We start from the raw sequence: 19,407 nt of genomic DNA, 5'->3' as shown, positions 1-19,407 counted from the left end.
TGTCTTACCGTCAGGTCACAGTTCTGCAGCTCTTTAAAAGCTGTCAGTGAGAATGAAGCAAGAACTGCAAAACAGAGTTCTGCCCCGAGAGAGGTATGAACAGATAAATTCATTCACAGCTAAAAGTATGTATACATTAACATATGCTTGGACTGTTGATGATTATATCGTTAAAGGCTCATCTCTGTCTATGTATTAATACGGCAACAACCTAAACCCTACATCATATTTTGCTCCACGTTAAGAAAATAAAGCCTTTAACAAGCTGAAATTTTACTTCAGCTGTTTATTCATTGTAGCGACAGTGAGCCCTACACATGGACCAAGACATCATTGTGCTGGGTGCTATACAGAATTAAATGGTGCAAGTCGTTCCATCAGAACAACCACCATCATCACCACTACAAACTCCCCCCCCCCAAAAAAAATAAATAATACAATCACATTGCACTCAACTGGAGACAAAAGGAAGGGATAGAAGAGGGAGAAGCATTTATGCTTTGAGAAGTTGGGAGTTGCAAATTCTCCATTTCACTGTCATGGTTAGGAAAACGTGGCAGTAAAGCAATGCAACTTTATTTCTAAATAAACAAAGAGATTGGTCAGTCTGCTGATGAAAGACAGGATAAAGAGAACAAGAGAACTATTAAATTATCTGCACTTCTGGGATTCTTGCTATTCTTCTGCAAAGTGAATGGCTTATGCTAATCAGGATGCATCTGAAATACATCATTCAAGCCTTCTTGTACAAATATAGTTCTTATTTATCCAGAAAGATCCCCACCAGCTGGCAATGTTTGCATACAATGTTAAACCCAACTTCAAGATCCCATGCATTATGAGTCATTTTACATTTAAAAACATTAGTTCTCTTAGCTGTTCTTGAAGATGGTGTATCCCATGAGAAGAATTTTTGTGGAATTCAACAATAATACACTACGTTACCATCCTACTTCCTCTAGCACAAAGAAGTTACAAGTTTTCTGTCGGTTGGTGTTTTTTCCTCTCCTAACTGTGCTATGCCTACAGAACATCTTTGGAGAAGGGACAAAAGGATTTGCACCAATCCCTTCTATATGAATCAAACATTTATGCTATGCCCTCTTCAAGCACTTTCATCTAGTAACCTATGGAATGTGATCTCCTGACCTTAACACTCAAGTACGTCCAAATCAGCTGCCCTTTGAGCTGTATTACAGACTACAGAGAATTTTTATACATTTGTATTACACGTGTATGAAAAACTTGTGGCCCAGCTGGGGCATTCTGTGCTACAAAGTATACACCAGTCCAAAGTCACTCAAGCATGCTTCAGGAAAGAGCAATACTTTGATTCTCCCATGTTTATGGCACAATCTGATGTCACGTGTCACCATAAATATGCAGAATGATGAACCACGCTATCAGTAGATTAACCAGCCATCACGATTTAAATGTGTCATGCCAAACACCACTACAATTAGGAGGTGCCAGCACCGCTGCAATCCCATGTCCCACTACGTGGCCCATTCTGCCTGCTCCGCACTGCCCAGCTTCCTTTCTGCCTCCAGTCTTCTTCCCAGGACAGGCAGCACTGCCTGCAAAACCATCTCCAGAATCAGAAACACAACCAGCTTGGGGTACAACCAGGTGCCTCCTTCCCTCCTCCTGGAAATCCTACCCTTTCCTCAAGAAAGGGTTAGAGCAGAAACAAATCATTCTGTGTTGTGTTCGTAGCTCCCAGGAATGTTTTAAGGACAGGGGCTATGCCGCAAATAAGCATCCTGGAGAAATTTGGAGAGGGAGACCAAGTGTCCCTGATGAACCCACAACCTCAACCATGGGACAAGTTTTTCCAGGGTCAGCTCATGACCCTACTCTTAGAAGGAGCAGTCACTGAGGTAACCCTGGTGAAAGCCTGACCCAAAGATTCAACAGGGTCATAGTCTTGATGGTAGGGTTCATGTTTTTGTATCAGCCCTGAAAACCCGATGTAATGCTGCCCATCACTCACACAGGAGCAGCACAAGGGTGTCGGGTAAGCCTGAGAAGATGGTCCTTGTTTTCCCCACCCTGATCTGGTGGTAGAAAGGCTCACTCCCCAGAAAAAGTCTAGGGTAGCAGAAAAAAGCAAGAGAGCAGCCAAAACTTATGTCATGTCCTCTCTCCCCAGATGGATCCTGGTCAGCCACCTGCCCCAGTCCCCCCCACAAGGTGCCTGCTGGCTGCTGCACCTCAGCAGCTTGAGGAGCCCACAGGTCTCTGACAGCCCATCAGCTCAGAGCATGCTGACTGCTGCCCCCCTTCCAAGGCAGGAACAGGACACCTTTTCCACCTTCTTTTTGCACAAAAATCCCTCCAAGGAAGAGGAAAGGTGAGGAAGAGAAGAGGAGAAGAAAAAAGAAAAAGAAGAAGAAAAAAGAAAAGGAAGAAGAAAAAAGAAAAGGAAGAAGAAAAAAGAAAAGGAAGAAGAAAAAAGAAAAGGAAGAAGAAAAAAGAAAAGGAAGAAGAAAAAAGAAAAGGAAGAAGAAAAAAGAAAAAGAAGAAGAAAAAAGAAAAAGAAGAAGAAAAAAGAAAAAGAAGAAGAAAAAAGAAAAAGAAGAAGAAAAAAGAAAAAGAAGAAGAAAAAAGAAAAAAAAAAAAAGAAGAAAAAGAGAAGTCAAAAAGAAGAGAAAAAGAAAAAGGAAGAAAAAAGAAAGAGGAACAGGGACCACAACAGACCAGTATGTAGCATTTCCTGTATCATCTACAGGAAAAACCCACGCAGGGGGGAAGAGCGTGATGTCAAGGCTGGTTTCACCACATGAACTGCCAGATCCTCCTCCCGGGGGATGCTGTGTGTTTCCACAAGGAACAACATAATCCTCCCTGCAAAGAGGAGTCCTACTACCAGCCCCGCAAAATTTCACAGGTCCTTCCCTTGCACAATGAGTGGTAGCGATCAATCTGGCTGTGGGGAAGTGAGTATGTGGATACAGAGCTGGGGGAGAGGGAAAATGAGACATTCCCAGCAGTATTATCGCTTGTAGAACAGCACACATTCAGCACTTGGCCCTTACAGAAAGGAGTATGCTACAAAATATGTTTCCCTGCACAGAGACTGGGCTTCCATCCAGTTATTATGTGCACATGTCCCTGCTGCGTTTTCAGGCTTACTTAAAAAAAATAAATCTCAAAACAAAGAAAACATATCCTCATACTCGCTCTGTACAGCACCAAGCATGTTCCTGGCCATGTTCAATAATCTGTTAAGGTGTGTTAATTATGGGTTCAACACTTCTACACCTTGTGACACAGTAGTAAAGCACTTCATGTAAAACAAATTCCAGTGTGAAACAAGAAATCTCAACCAATTGTGGCAGCCTTGTTTGCACGCGTGCATACATAAATGCACATACATGCTTCTCTGTGAAGCATGACGAGCAAAGACAATCTTAACACATGGATTACAAGCACAATGACTGCGATTATTTTCTCAAAAGAAAAGAGCACCACAAGAAATGCAGCCACTTGCAAACACAGCTTGACACAAACCCACTTCAGCGACTTCCACAGAATTTTACTTTATCCAGTTAGACACGAGTACATTAATTTTGACTATTTACTGCCAGCAGTGAAACGAGTGGACGAGTATACTTTTTTTTGCAAGAATTTTGCAAGATGAAGAGTAATCTTTACAGGAGAGAGAAGTGATGGGCAGAAGCTGACAGAGAAGAGAACCAGTCTAACTCCCAGGTTTAGGCAGCAAGAATGAATGCCGAGTCCCTTGCGCCATGAGCACGTCCGTCTCTTACCTACTGATCTGCTGAAGACAAAAGGGTTTTCTTCTTTTCAAAAACTGGACACTTGTAGCTCGTTGGGTCAGTCACACAAAGCTTCCCTGCTGCCAAAGGTATTTTTTTCCCCTCGGGTTTTTGTTGTTGTTGTTTGGTTTTTTACCCCAGAGAGTAAAGGGCAGAACAGTGGATTCAGCAGGGGCAAAGGGTGGAATTTGAGACTCAACAGGCGAACTGCAGAGCTCTCTCCAAAAGATGTTGTATTTCAAGGCGCTTTCATTTGCAAATCCTTCTTCATCCTCAGTGTCAATAAAACTGGAGGGGGGGCGGGGGGAGGAGGGGGGGCGGGGAGTAAACTTTTTGAACTGCAGAAATAAACCGGACTCCACAGAAAGGGGGACGTGCTATGAACTGGACTTGTGGCTCGAGTTTTTCTTTTATTAAAAATAAATAGTTTCAGACAGGCAGTCAAAATAGGTGGGTAACAATCCAACGCAAGTCAGCCAGGACCTGCCGGCAGCCCTTGGAAGGAGGACAAGCGGTGTCTCAGGAGCGGCAGAATGAACAAAAAGCAGGAAAGCCTGCGGCCCGGCGGCAGCGGCCCGGCGCAGGCTCGGCTGTCAGCGGCAGCGCCGCCCGGGGCACCGGCAGCGCCCGCGGCCCCGGCAGGGCAGCGCGGCCCGCAGCATCGCGGCTGGGCTCGGCTGGGCTCGACGCCGCCTTCTCCGCGGTTACCTGTGCGCAGCGGGGCGAGGCGAGCACGGAGCAGCCGCAGGGCCGGACGCACGCTCCCGCGGCAGCGGGCTCACACCGGCGGGGCAGGGCAGGGCCGGGCCGCTCCGCTCCCTCCTCCGCCTCCTTCCGCCTGGCTCTGCGGCGCGGGCGCCCCGCGGGACGGCGCTCGGCCGGGGCGGGCAGGAAGCGCCCCGCGCCCGCCCCCCGCCCCGCGCCGCCGGCCCCGCCCCCGCCCGGCGCCGCCCGCCCCCCGGGGCTGCGCGGCCGCTATTGTGTGCGCGGCGCCCGCCCCGGCCCGGCCCGGCCCCGGCGGGGACCCCCGCCACCCCGCCGCCGGAGCGCAGCCCGGGCCCAAGGGAAGCGGCGGAGCCCCCGCCGGCCCGGCCGCACCTCGCCGCGCTCCGCGAGCACCGAGGGGCTGCGGGTCACCGCGCCTGGGCCCCGCCCGCCCCGCGCAGCTGGGCACGGAGGGGCTGGGAGGCCGCGACGTGACCGGCCACTCGGCCACCTGCAGAACCGCGCGCAGGGGGCACCCCCGGGTCTCCAAACGGCCCCGCGAAGCCAGCGGGGTTACACGGGCTTACACCGGCGCACAGCCAAGGCGCCGCTCCCCCACGGTTTGCTGGCCAGATGCTGAAAATAACTGAAAGCGTGGCGAGAAGTGATCACGACTAACTGCATGTAAGCAGGGTGTTAACGGAGTCCCCTGTATATCATGTCCTGCTTAAAACTAGATGCACATCATGTAGTCTTCCAAGGCTCAACCTATCATGACAGTAAGCACCACCACCCCGCCACAGCTGGAGCTAATGGCTGGCGTGGAAAGACGAGATGGAAAAGAATTCAACGTTTTCCCCAAATGCAACCATGATTTTGCTGTGTTTCATCATTTTGCCATATGATAAAATGACAGCAGCTCCGTGCAGAAGTGGGCTCTGTCAAGGGCTTTAGCGCCTGGAATCATGCTGTAGAATTTCAACTTAAAAAATAGTTCAGCTTTAAGCACGTAACGACCATTAAGTGAATGTAGCGCCCTTGTGCATCTCTCCCCATTCAAAGGCGGTTGGTGAAAGATCCCCAAACGCTGATAAAGGCTTAAGCCAGTTTCCCTGTTTTGGAAGATTTAGCAGCCGTTGGTAATGGCAGTAACGCAGATGCCTCTGCAGCGGTACCAACCTCTGTATCAGAGAGGCAAAGCTCTCTTTCCCAAGTGGAACTTCAACTTCTCCCAGCCTGATGCCTCTAATCAGAGCAAATCCCCAGCCTAAACAAGGCCCCAGATAACAAACTGGTCCTTCAATAGGGATATATTAGTGTACAAACAATGGTACCTTGCCTTTCTCACAATCCACCTCCTCCTCTGGCTTTTGCATACAATGCACTCGAACCCTTCCCCTGTAAGGTCACCCCTGTCCAGGAACTCCGGAGGATGGATCCCCAAGTGACAGCTTCTACTTGGCTCCTGGCTCCTGTTCACTAACTTGTAATTTCAAGAAAGAGCAGAACAATAAAATGAAAGAAGCTGTTCACGATGTGCCCACAGTTGATTTAGTACACTAAGGTCTGACCATGTAAATATTAAGCTCATTAAGTAGTCCCAGTTTGGTAAGGTTTGGCCGTAAGATGACACCAGTTTCAAACAGTACTAAATGTGCAAAAACTGGCCACATGTCAAATCCTTGCACTGTGAAACTTGGCCTACCAGAGTTCATTAGGGCTCTTTGTGTGAGAAGAGATAACATGATTCAGCCATTTACCTTTTAATTGCTCTAAGCAAACAAATTCTTTCCAACATTCCCAACTCTTAATGCTGGAAAGAAAGATCTGGAAAAAAATCAGGAAGTCAGATTTCAGAAATCCCAAACGCAGCATATATAAACATCTATATTTTCCTCTCATAACTGACATTCATTCATTGGAACACTTCAGTGGAACAAATGTAGAAACACATGTAAACAGTTCATTAACATCCCATAACCTTACAGTTTGCAAATGCAAAAAAAAAAAAAAAAAAAAAAAAAGACAATGCAGAACAAGCTAATGAAGCACATACTTGCTAGGTGCTGTGGGGTAGAGTTGTAAGGGAAATAGCTACAGTGAGTTGAAGAGTTATAAACTGTGCTTCAATCACACATCCTGTCTCCCTCCCACATGCTAAAAGAAAATAGTGGGCATAAAAAGGGAAGGTAAGAGTCATCAGGAGAGTAAAAATACTGCTTAATGCAGACACTGAAAAGCAGCTAGCCTTGCCCGAGACTCATTAACCTCAACTCATCTGCTGCTGTTTATTCTTCAGAGCACTAGCACTACTCATGTTTAGCCCATGCAATCGCAGATAACAGCATTATTGGAACTGGAAAAGAACAAAGATGCACAAAATCCAAAGTCTCTTCCTTAAATATTCTCCCCCTGTATCCTCCCTTCACCCAGCTCCTCGCCCAGCCCAGTCCTCAGGAGCTCCAGCACACATCTGAACGGCTGCCAGTGGAGGAAGCAAGCAGTTTCCATACACACACCACGCCACAATGTGGGAATTCAGGAAACAACACAAGAAAGGGGTTCCTAATAGCTGTTCCAGCATACTCAGGCCAATTTATGCAATCATACAAAGGTCACAGTAGATGTGTTAAAAAAGCACAAAAGATAAATGCCACAACGACAACCAGTTCAAAGTAGGAAAATAAATCTTGGGCTTACGAAGTGTTTGGATGACCTGGAATTGCTCCACCTACAATTTTTTAAGAGTTTGTCCTTCACATTCTTTAAAATTCCTCCATCTTAAAGTTCCTCCCTCCAGGAATCGCTGTAACTCTGCCGTCCTTTGTCCACAGCAGCTGGAGCTCAGGAAGCTGCTGATATTATCCCTCATGTACAGAGAGAAATCACTGCTAAGTCCTGCGCCCATTCAGTGCAGCTGAGAGGGGTGTAAATTAATTTCCGTGGATCTCTGATCTTGGGCCAGTTTTAACAGAGCTTTTCTTCTTGCACATAAAAATAAACTGTTAACAATGCTCAGAAGTGCCATTTAGCTCTCGGGAGCTGAGAGTACGTCCCCACCACCACCAAAGCGGAGGGTTCTTTGTCTAGTCTGTAAATATGCTATTGGGTGAAATAATGACCCTCCAGTAAACAAACGGTAATGCAAGCAATAATAAAAAAGACTAAGAAGAGCTCAGGCCAAGTTTACTAGGTAAGCAGGAGCAAGGAATGGGTAATTCTGAACAGGGAAATCACTTGCTACTTCTTGCCATAGCAGCCAAACTGAGTTTGACAGATATAATCATTGAAGAAAAGGAAGTAAGTGAGCAAATACATTAGGGGATACAGATCAAAACAAGATTAGAAGTTTTCAAAACCATGTAAGAATCACACAAAATGTGTGGAAAAGGCACCAGGGTACAGGAGGATTAAGCAGTATGTCCAAAGTCATGCTGGGAGTTCAGTCTAGACTTGGAGAGTCTCTGAGAGTCACCGGCCACAGCACCTGCCTTGCTGCCCGCACGTATGGTGGACTTGGCCATAAGCACTGCAGCTTCTGCTCCCATTTTACCACCGGGTCGGACAGCACTCAGGGCCTTCAGGGTGGTCATGGCCATTTTTAAGTTGTATTTAGAGGATCTGATGTTGCTGCTATACCCAGCCCCCAGCTGTAACAAACTCTGAAAGGCTCCCTCAGGTCCTACAATTGAGTATGGCTACGACTCCTGGAGAAACAAAATCAATCTGACAAACATGACATTGAGGCACAAATTACATGTAAAACCAGCTATCCTTTACCAACAGGTGGTAATGACGGGTATTGACAGACCAACACCACCAGAAATTACTACCATGAAACTTGACATGCATGGAATCACTAGAAAAAAAAATAATCTACTTTTCAAAACACAAGAGCACTGTTTATTCCTTTCTCCTTCATTAAGTAATTGCTGTGTCTTTTTACAGAAGTTTGTTATTCTACCAATTCTATGTAATAAAACTTTGATGACCACGTAACTTCTGGAAGTAACCGATACAGAGACTCTTGCATAGCCAAATTCACATCTGCCTATGTTCTGATTTACACTGTAACATGGCTCCTGCTCACCTAAGGCTTTGTATGCTACTGCATGTGAAGATTTTTTAAAAGGACATCAGTTCAGATGGTACCTCTAACGGAATGTAACTCAAGTTCAGCATGGTTCCTTGGGTGAAGAAAGGGCCTGCACAGGAAGAGCGATAAAAGGAACAGCTTACCACAGTGAAATGCAATATAGTGGTCAGCAGTGATGTGTCACCCATGAGTTGATTGACCAGGCATCATCTGTAAATAGATTTATTCTAACTGCTGAACCTTGGCCTCTTTTTATGCAGAATTTCGGAAGACATGTAACCAGAAGAGTGATGAACAACTGCCAACTATGGAAAAACAAAGTAAATGTTTCAGCTTTGCTCTAAACGCATTCACACCCCAGCCCCCTAGGCTTAAATGTAATTGTGGCAAAATAAGGACAGCAGGGTTAGACTGGACAAAGGGGTTTCCTTCCGAGACATGTTCTTCTCCCAAAGAAGGACCTGTAAGCCTTTAGCTGTTGTCTATTGTATGTTAATTAACCTTGACGTATGAAAGTTCACAATCTCTCTCCTTTCTCTGCACTCTTGCCTCTCATGCCTCTCTAGAAAGAGAGGTCTCTTCAAAATGTGCTGAAATGAATTAAAAGATTCCCTCAACTTCCAGTGGATTTGGATCAGAGTGAATTGTAAGAGTAACATATGCAGGCCCTGCACTTCAACATTCTTTGTTTGCTCTCGATGACTAAAGAATGTATGAAATCACAAGAGCGAGATGCACAGCAGGTTCTGCAGCAAAAAACAAGACTTGAGAATCCTGATATTTCATTTCAATGACCATAAAGATTGAGAGGGGAAAATCACAGCTGATTTGAAAGCAAAAAGCCTAACCTCTTTGAAGTCTCCAGGACTTATAATGGTGCAACTGTATTGATAAATACCATGGGGACAGGAGAAGAGGGAGTGCTTTCTGATTTAAAGCTTTTGCAACTCATTTTTAATATTGATGTCAGAAGCAGACTCAGAACTAAGAAATTAAAGAAGCCCAACCAAAAGTAATCTTGGGCTGGCAGCAACCTTCCGCTGCCTGGGAAGGTTAAAGCTATGATCTTAGTGAAACAACGACCACCATATAGATGGTCAGAGCTCTACTAATTGTAGGAGCACAACCACCCTCCCCCACTACACAGAAGCTGTACTGAAATAGTAAACAGATTGTTTTGAACATGGAATTAAAGAAGAGAAATGAAAGGAGAAATAATATTGTGTACAAAAAATGTCAAATGCATCAGAACAAAATATATGAATTTGTTAAATAATTGCTTCAAAAAGTGGCAATTGTAATTTTTCTAAGCACACAGTTGTGCTCCTAAAAACGATCTTTCTCCTGTAATAAGCTATAAAAATATTAATAATTGGAGACAGAAAGATATCAAGTTACAGACAACTGATTAAGATTTCATTCTCACAGAAATTAAAACCTAAAAATAGAATTATGGAACAAAGTCTGTTTAGATCTTACAACCAATTTCAAAAGCTCCTGCTGGAAGAGCACCAGCACTCTCTGCTGGTGATCTTTGTTCAATAGTTACCTCGAGGAAAAATGAGGATAGAAAATGCATTATGTTTTTGATATGAAACGCCGTTTTTGTTTTAAATGAAAGATTAATTAGATCCCTATCAATTTAGCAAACAGCAGCTCTAGGAGCTAGCTATGTTTCTGGAAACAATAGTCATTACTAAGAAGCGTATTTGCTATGGGCAATCATTCACTGGAGTAAATCTCACTGTTGCAAATAAACATCTGATGTTTAACACTTCTCTCTGCAGAAGGTACTTCTGCTGTGCACAAAGACAAGTTGGTGTGAGAAGTTCCCATGATGCCAAATCCCTTGGCTCCACCCTGACTTTCCATCAGTTTTAGAGCCATGCCAAGAAAAACAGCTCTTCTTAAAACAGTCCTAGTATAGCACCAACATCTTCCCCTATGGTAGTCACTGTGGAAATGCTATGTTTTAATCAAAGCAAACCTGCCCCCAGCCCTATCTCTGTTACACCCTCTGCCAGGAAGCTGGAAAAGCTTTCAATCCCTCTCCTCAGCACGCACCCAAGCCTTGTCCACACCCCTCGTGGATTACTTTACCGCATGTGAGCCAGAGACTGCACAGGGACAAACAGATCAGGAGCAAAAAAATAAAAGCAAAGCCAAGTACCTAAGTTACAGCTGTCCCCGTTTCCAAACTATGCACAGACCAGGCCTCAGTAAGAAGGGTTAAAGACTGGCAAATTGAATCCATGTGCAGCTCATGAAAGTGTGGGAAACAAAAGAGACAATGTTAAGGACAGAGTATTCATTAGCAAAGGGCTCAAGTTTCTTGGCTTTTGCCGGCCTGCTTCCCAATGGCCATTTTTCAAGGTACCTTTTTGTTCTTTAGTTTTGAACATAGTTGTGGAAAGACATACTCTTTCTTAGCTAACAAACTAAAGCTCAGTACATGGTGAACTGCTTAAAATAATTTGTCTTTTTCATTTCCTGGAAGCAAAAGGGGAGAAAAATGTCAAGAGATGTTTTTTTTCTGCCAGGCTACAGTGGGCTTTGGATCAGAGCTTTATATGAAATATCTGATCCAAAGACCTGAGGCACCTGCATAAATATTCATTTACATGATGTTTTAAATACATAAAGAAATCAATTTTTTTTTTTTAATAAAAGATCAGACTTCATAATACAGCCCTGTCAATTTGACCAGACCTGCCATCCCTCCCTTGCAGTGCCTGCAAGGCAGCAGGAGCCGGTTAATGAGGAGAGCTTCAAAGCATCCGGGATGCTGAAGAAATTCAGTTTACAGCAGCAACATACCTTGGAGAAAGGGGTCCCAGTCATTCACGGCAGGGGCCTGGGGTCTCCAGTTATGCCACTCGAGGGGTAATCAACCCCCCAGTCAGGTGAAGTGTGCAGCCATGGCCGAATTAAATGATGTGGGAGCATGAGCGGTACCAACGAGGGCCCAGTGCTCCCACAGCCCGGTGGCATGTCTATAGCCCACCATCACGCAGGAGACATCCAGAGCAAGACTGCAAATCCCCTGGTGCCCAAGGCCAGTATTTTGAAAGCAGCTCCGTATCTGGTAGGAGATAAATACCACCTTAGGATCTGCTTCATGAGGTCCCTGCATATAAGCAGAGTCTTGAAAATCTGACCTTCGCCTTTTCAGAAAAATCTGAATTTTCGTAATCCTGGGGCTTAGAGGGGAATTGATTTGCTGCTCAATCAAGAAAAAGCAGCAATTAGGGTGAAGTTCTGAAAATAGCTGTTAAAATAGTGGGTCAGAAATTGAAAACCAGGGTCTGTTTCACTGTTTCAGTCAGTAGGTACCTGTATATTAAGTACAGCAAGGTAACAGCATTTTACTTCAACTATTCTACTTCATCAAGTAAAAAATGAGGCAAATAGCTCCTGAATTAGAGAAACAGTTAAGAGCCCTAAAAGGAATGAACACAGTGGTAAAAATACCTGAGTTTTAACATAGTTGTTAACTCAAAGTCAGAAATAATTGTTCTAATATATTCTGCTCCTGACAAATCTCAGCTTCAGAAGAGCTTCACATCTGCAGAGTCCCAAGGAACTTTTTAAGCATTCAGGGATCGCTGACACTTGGCTGAGTGGGGCTGAGTGACAGCCAAATGCCAAGCACAGCACTCTACAATGCTGTGGGGAACAGAGATTCCTGCCTAAGAGATCGGACCAAGTTTCCCATTGTAGAAAGGACAAAAGGCTTCAAACATCATGTTTTCTACTTTTCAAGGAAGTTAGTATTTTGGACATGACAGGACCCAGCAAGAGATCACTGATCTCCAAGGCATGAGAAGATGCTAAAAGCTTTGAGAACTTGAGTAGCTATAGGAAATTAACATGATTGCTTCCTTTTAATATTATTAACTATACATGCCAGGCTGCTCTTAAATATTCTCTTCCCGCATTCATACCCACACCTTTACCTTCGTACCATAAGAATTCCGTATTCAGCTCTGTCCCTTGATCATTAATGCAGACTCCTAAACTTCAGACTTCAAAGAAATGCACGCGTAAGAGTCACAGGCACAGGACTGGAACAGCGTCAAAGCCTCCCTGTGCAGAAACTTCGATCTTCTGTTTGACTTCACTGTACAAATACCTCGTTCTATCAAGACTAGGAAATTCAATGATTTATGTAGGGCTTCCCACAGATTAAGTTAATAAGGGAACCCAATAGTGCCTCATCTCCTTCCGCCTTCCAAACACCGGTAAATGAAAGGAAATAGAAATGTCTCCTGGGGTAAGGGAAAGACGTGAGCGCTCTACAAATGTGCAAGGGAAGAAACCAAAGGCTTCAATTGTGTGGATATGCATTTCTCCAGGAACCCTCTTCCCTTCTCCTCCCTCCCGTAAGTGGCATATAATAATGTTCTTAGGGAAACTTGGTTCAGCTGCAAAGCCTCACCCAGACCACACTGATCACCACCTAGGACAGTGGCGTTCTAGTTTTCTTCCTGCTTTTTCTTTTGAATTTTCCTTCCTTTGACCCTTCCCCCCCTTCTTCTGTTCTCACCCTCCCTCTCTCTGCTGCTCAAAATGTCTGCACTCCCTGCTTCCCGATTTTTTTAGGTTCCCTTCTGTCATTTGTAGTACATTTCCAGTACCACCAGCATTACTCGGAGCTCCAGTCATGCCTTACTAGTCAAGCCTTCCAGCCTATGAGGCTGAATTACAGTTTAACACAATACAAATGAAGAAATTACAGCACAGATAGATCAAGATACAGGTCTCTCCAAGACCCTAGGGGACTTAGGGACTCATTTCAATGTAACTTGCAATCAACATCCCTTTGAGTTAGATTTGAAAATTACACCAGCATTCCCTAGCCAAGATTAAGCCTCATCATGAGACAGTCAGAAATGCAGCCTAGCCTTTTTCAGTTCTATTTGTAGCTGCTTGTGTATCGCCAGCTTTCGAGGAAATTACACACCACCAGACTAACACAGGTGCAGTTTCTTTAGTGGTGAGAAAGCTGCTATAGGTCATCAGATTCAGGCATTTTCAACGACAAGATGGTCTACGCTTGCTCTGAGCTAAGTTAGACATTACAATGGTAAAGCGTGAGAAGCTGTTGTAGATATATATGCTTCAAAGTGCCTTCCATCAGACTTACAATCCCTCATAAAACACTGGGCTAAAGTGACTATCAATGGTAGATGGTGTTACAGAGCACTGATTTACTTACTGAGAAGGTGAACCATAAAGCCAAACTCAGAAATTTCTCTAATAAGAACGCTGCAGTTAGGTCATGGCAAAACACTGCATAACCACAAACTGGAGCAAAAGCATTCCCACAGAATAAGTAGTATGTGACAGCAGGTATTTGGAATGAGAACAAGGATTTCATCCATGTAGCCCTACTGCTGAATTACGTAGATAAACAGCTATCCTGAGATAGTCAGCTTCCAGTGGGGACATGCAGGTGTCAGGATACACAGACCCAGTTTAGCACTAGCAATCTAGAGCCTAAACTCCCAAGAGATGAAAGTTCATATGCAACTCTGATGACATTTGACAAGGTGTTCACAGCAAATTTTGGGGTCAGAATTCTATTTAGGTCATGTATGAACTGGATCCAGGCCACAACCTTCTTTGTATCCTCTGGACTCCAGTTTGAGCAATGTTTCTAATTTCCAGTGACTATTTCTGCTAAAAAACTAAGTCAGTTCTACGCCTAACATTGCTCAGTTCAGGCTGCCCATTTTGGTAAGCCTCCAAACACAAGACCTTTACCCAAATGACAAGATAGGTGACTTTACTAGGAAAACACTCTCCAGACTGCTTTTGGTCACTGAAACTCCCTGACCCTCTCCCTCCCTCGGGTCCTGCACAGGCATGTGGAAGCACCTGCTGTTGGGGCAGACGGGTCAGGAGAGTGAAGATTTGTGGGTTAATGGGATACTGTTCTGATCAGGGAGATTAGGTTACAAGGCCGTGCCTTTGAAGGCTGGCTTCTTCAGTATGGCACTTTGGTTTACGACCAGGGATTTCTTTTAATTAGGTTGTACTCTTAATTATTTATGACCTATATTATTTGCAGAAGCTGTCCAAAACCTAAGCCTTAATAATGATAATTGGAGTAATCATATTTTTACCTCTTTTGTAAAGCACCTGAGAGAAATGCTAGGACAGGATTAGATGCTTAATGAAAAATTATCATTAAAAAGTGGAAGAAAAAAGCAAACTAAAATGGAACTTGCTATTTTATACTGCATTAGGGCTGAATTGAGTGTCATTTATCAGAGGTGACACTGAAAATTTTAACCTGAAAATTGAACAGGGATCTTCTTTATGCACCTCATGATGCACGATTCCAGACAAGGATGCCAAGGGCCAGAGCCCGGGCCTGAATATCGTGCGAAGTCAGAGCAGCCCCAGCAGCGCACACTATGGCAGTGCTGGGCTATCCTACCACATGTTGGCAACGCAGTCAGTTCTTGGCTATTCACACCACCAAACACACGCAACGGGTGTTTAAGATCGGCCAAGTTCCTGTATCCATCACAGCGCCTCCACAGTGAAGATCTGGCCTTCCAGCCCTCACCTTCCTCAAAAAGTATCCTTGAACTAAAACAGACGCAATTTGTGCTTCTGCTTCCACCACGTGGAAACTGTCACGGTGAATACTTATGGGCCTACCTGAATCAGTCTCTAATGAGAGGCACAATCTTTCAGCCTGGGGGCAGACCATGAAGTAGCAGCAGGGATGGCAAACGCAGAGACTCAAAGAGATGAGGGATCCCCACTCCCTACCAGGCAAGGACGCAAACACAAAGCTTTTAACTCTTTGGGGATTAGCACCCTCAGATGGGCATTTTGTTCTGTCTGAGACAAAAGCAGGAGGATTTGGAGTCACTTCTGCTTAATTTAGAGTTTGGGCGGATGACGATCAGCTCCTGTGGGTGTGTGGGGCTGGCAGGGACAGGGACTCCGAGGGAGCGGAGGGCAAGGCAGGCACCATCTCCTGCAGCAGGGGCTGGGGCAGAGGCCCAGGGCCTCCTCCGCAGGCCCGTAGGTAGCAAAGCATCCCCTTGCCTCACCTGGACTTGAGGAGGGCCCTACCAGGGACGGGACAGCCCTGCTGTCCCTAACACCGACCCCCCTGTCCCCCCCACCACACACCCCCCGCAGTTCCCGCCTGCCCATGAGGAGGCTCTGCTGACACCGCCGGGGGTGCCTGCGGCGACCCCCGAGCCCGGACGCGGTGCCGGGGGCTGCGGCCCCGCAGACGCACCCCGCCCTAAGGGAGAGGGGGTGCTCTCCGTGAGGGCAGCGGAGAGACACGGGAGCCCCTCGCCCGAGCTCTGAGGGGGGATCCCCGCCTCGGGCCGTGCGGCTCCGTCCCGGAGGTACGAGGAGGGGACAGCGCGGGCGGCGGGCCGGCATTCCCCTCAGGCTGGCGGCGGGGGGCGCGGGCAGCAGCGGGGCGCCCAGGGGAGGGCCGGGGCCACCTCGGCCGTTAGGCGGGAGCCGGCGCTGTGCGCCCCCGCCTCAGCGGCCCCTCCGGCGGGGCAACCCCGGCGCCGCTCCCCGCTGCACCTGCCTGCGAGCCCGGCACCCCGGCCGGGCAGGGGCGGCCGCGGCCCCCTCCCTTGCCACGGGGGCTACTGCGAGCCGCGCTCCCCTCAGGCCAGAGCCCCCCCCCGCCCCGCTCCGCACCCCGCTCCTCACCCCGCGGGCGCCTGCCCCAGCGGCCGCCCGCTCATCCATCTTGCTGCGCTTCCCTCCGAGGTGACAAAGCCGGCATGGCAATCAGAGACACCGAGGAGCTCTGGGAAGTGCCTACCCCAGATTCAGTTATTAACTTTCACCAGGCGGCTGCAACTACGGCACCCGGCATCCCCCGCTGGGCCAGCGCCTGCAAAGGCGGCCGGGAAGTGTAGTCCCGCTGCCCCGCCGGCCTCACCGCCCCGGTGCTGGGCGGGCGCTGCGGCAGGGAGCGGCCGCCGCGCCGCCTCAGGTGCCCGCCTCCCGGCTGAGGGGGAGAGGTGCCCCGGGCGGGCGCTCGGCGGGGGAGGCGCGCTTCGGCAGGCGTGGGGCACCAGGGGCACGCTGGGCCTGGGGGCTGAAAGCACGAAAGTCCTCGTGAAACGCCACCTGGGTTGTGAGGTACAGCTAGGAGGCAGGCGTCAAGGGGAACGCACAGGGGGAGAGAAAAAAGAAAAATAAAGAGGGGATGACGTTCGTCCTTCCCTCCAAGAGAGGGGGTGCCTTCCCCAGAGCTTAGTGGCATCGCTCACAAAATGGCCGCTTCCCTGAGGAGGCCCGCTCCTTAGAAAGGCAGGGCCGCAGCAAGAAGTTTTGGTGTTTTAGTGGTGATTAAGGTGTTTGCCACAGCTAGCCTGCTGGCTGGGCAGATCTGCAAGTGTCACAGATGTGCTGGGCCCACTCCGCTACCTCAGGGCTGATGTCCCTGCACACGGCTGCAGGCTCGCCACTGCTAAGGGGCAAATGCTGCTTTTACAACTTTTTCAGGTACCGTTGATTGTACATTTTACAACACAGAAACACTTTGTCTGCTTCTTGCAATCAACAGAAGATTGGAAATTATGCAGGGAGACAGCCATATAAGAGCTCACTTATCTTGGCCCAGGAGGAGCTTACTGTGTTTACAACAAATTTGAAGTCTTTCATGTTGAAATTTTTTATAATCTCAGCCATGAGGATTTAAGTTGTTCACTTTTTATTTCACCTGGCTCTTATTATCAGCCCACTTACATGCTAAATCTATTACCTTCATCGCATCATGATCTTTCTGCAACAGCTTTGTCTTCTAATGTCTCCTCCACAAGGTTTCTAACTAGCAACGTTCCTTGCCCCAAAACCACTCTCAACAAAAGCAATAAAAAAAGCAGAACTGTTAAAGATTCATGTTAGAAAAGTTGTCAGAACACAGGCCAAAAGAGTCTAGGAAGACCAGTGTGACTCCAGAGGATGTAAAATTTAGTGAAAGAAGGAACCTCTAGATGCCTTAAGAATATTTTATCACTGCAGTAGCCAGGTGCTAAAAAATATTAATAGGCAAAGCTTAAAAAAAAATAATCTGGAAACCGTGTCACTCAAGTAATCAGCTGCTAGTCATCAAGTGTATAGCTCCTGGGGTCTCATGTTGAGATGTTTCATCCGTTTTTCTTTACAACGCATAAAGGTGGCCTTGCTCTACAAGGTTTGCTATGTTGAGCACACAGATCTGAACACTGCATCAATTAAAACAAGCCATGTGGAAACAAAAGGACATTTTAGAGATGTAAGCAGCGAGCTTCCAAAGTCAGGTGGGAAAACTGCTTTAAAGCACAGACATCTATGTTCATGGAGCATTACTACTCCTTGCCATTATTTGATTACAGATCACTTTGTTTTGTTGCTTTTGATGAAGGGGGGGGGGGGGGGGGGGGAAGCCAGCAGAGGTAGCAGCCACACACCAACCTTTCACTGTAAACACCAAGAGAGGAGCTATGGAGGGAAAATATGTTATTGCTCCATGGGAATCCAGCAACACAGGGGTATAAGAGTGACACTAAAATGGGCCGTGCTGTCACGAGGCCTTGTTTGCCAGAGCCAGACAAGAATGATCTGTTATAAAACATGGTGGAATGTTTGTTTTTGTAGTACTGGATTTCCAAAATCCATAGTCTTTTTGTGGCCGACAAGCTTGCTCCTTTCTTTGCCTCGTTCCTGCAGCTGTCGGAGGTCTGCACCCCTGCCTGGAAAACATGAGTAACAGCCAGAAAGCAATCCTAGCAAAAATCTGCATCATTCATGCGTAATCAGACAATGCTTGGGAGATTTACAAAGAGAGGAGGAGGAGAAAACCACAGCGCTGCAGTCATTTGCATTATTTCTAGTTTCTTCTCATTGCCATAGTCACTTTTAGCTTTAAAGTGTAATAAGCATATTTTTCATACACAGCTTTATACACACTTCAGCATTATTAGGGTTTAATTCACATCCCACCATGACCAAGTGAAATTTGGCAAACATGCTTTCATTTTGTTTTGGTAATATTATGTACATACATACAAATTAACTTAAAAGCATACTCTGTTGTGGCTTACTGCTTACCCCAAAGATTCTCTCCATGGTTTGTCCTGGCTGCTTTATACTATTCAGGCCATGCAAAACCTCCTGTGAAGCACCCTAACAATACTTGCTGGGAATTCACTAGGAATAAAAACAGGCAACTGCTGCTTTACATCACTTACTTTTCTCTGATCCAGCAGAAAGACACACAAGCAGTTCAGTTGGAGCACTGTGCCTTCTCGCAGTTCTTATGAGCAGAGCCATGAGTGCTAACATAATCCAAAACACGCTTTTGGATGCTCACAAGCTGATTCGAGTTTGGAGCAATCCTGGGTTTGGTTTAGAGCTGCCCTGTGCTCACTTTTGGGTCCTGCAGCAAGCACAGGAGCCAACGCACAACAGTCAAAACAGAAATCCCAACTTTAGACATTTGCACCATGTTGGTGGTCCTCCGCTGACAATACTTGTGGCTCTGCAACATGCTTAAGCCACACACACAAACCTAATTGTCCAACTGTGTGGTTTTACTATGCTAGTTTTATGCACTTTTAGGACCACAAAGCAAAGGTGCACTGCGGTTCTGTTTGCCTGTGACTCAGTTTTTACCTGCCTGTCTTCAGTTTCCCCTATATTCAGATCAGATGCATTGGTTGCCTGCTATGAGGGGAGTTCTCTAGGTGGGAAACACTTTTAGATGTGCACTTTTTTTACCAGACTTGCACATCCAAAATTTCATCTTACTTTATTACCTGACAGCATGGAAGTTTTAAT

The 19,407-nt window shown here is 46.5% G+C and overlaps 1 protein-coding gene across 4 annotated transcripts in view; it reads right to left on the bottom strand.

Moving 5' to 3' along the window:
* AMOT (angiomotin) overlaps positions 1-16,432 on the bottom strand; it is a 61,423-nt gene extending 44,991 nt beyond the window's left edge. For 2 of the 4 annotated variants that reach the window (XM_037408240.1, XM_037408241.1), the window contains exon 1: positions 16,288-16,432. The gene's annotated coding sequence lies outside the window, so the exon portion shown is untranslated. Of the gene's footprint in view, positions 1-3,773; positions 4,633-16,287 lie in introns of those variants that run through there. The other 2 variants (XM_037408239.1, XM_037408238.1) reach the window with 1 other exon arrangement.
* Between the last annotated feature and the right edge of the window lie 2,975 nt (positions 16,433-19,407).

The sequence above is a fragment of the Falco rusticolus genome, chromosome 14 (assembly GCF_015220075.1).
Source record: "Falco rusticolus isolate bFalRus1 chromosome 14, bFalRus1.pri, whole genome shotgun sequence".
Taxonomy (NCBI): domain Eukaryota; kingdom Metazoa; phylum Chordata; class Aves; order Falconiformes; family Falconidae; genus Falco; species Falco rusticolus.
This window is presented reverse-complemented; position numbering and strand designations above follow the sequence as displayed.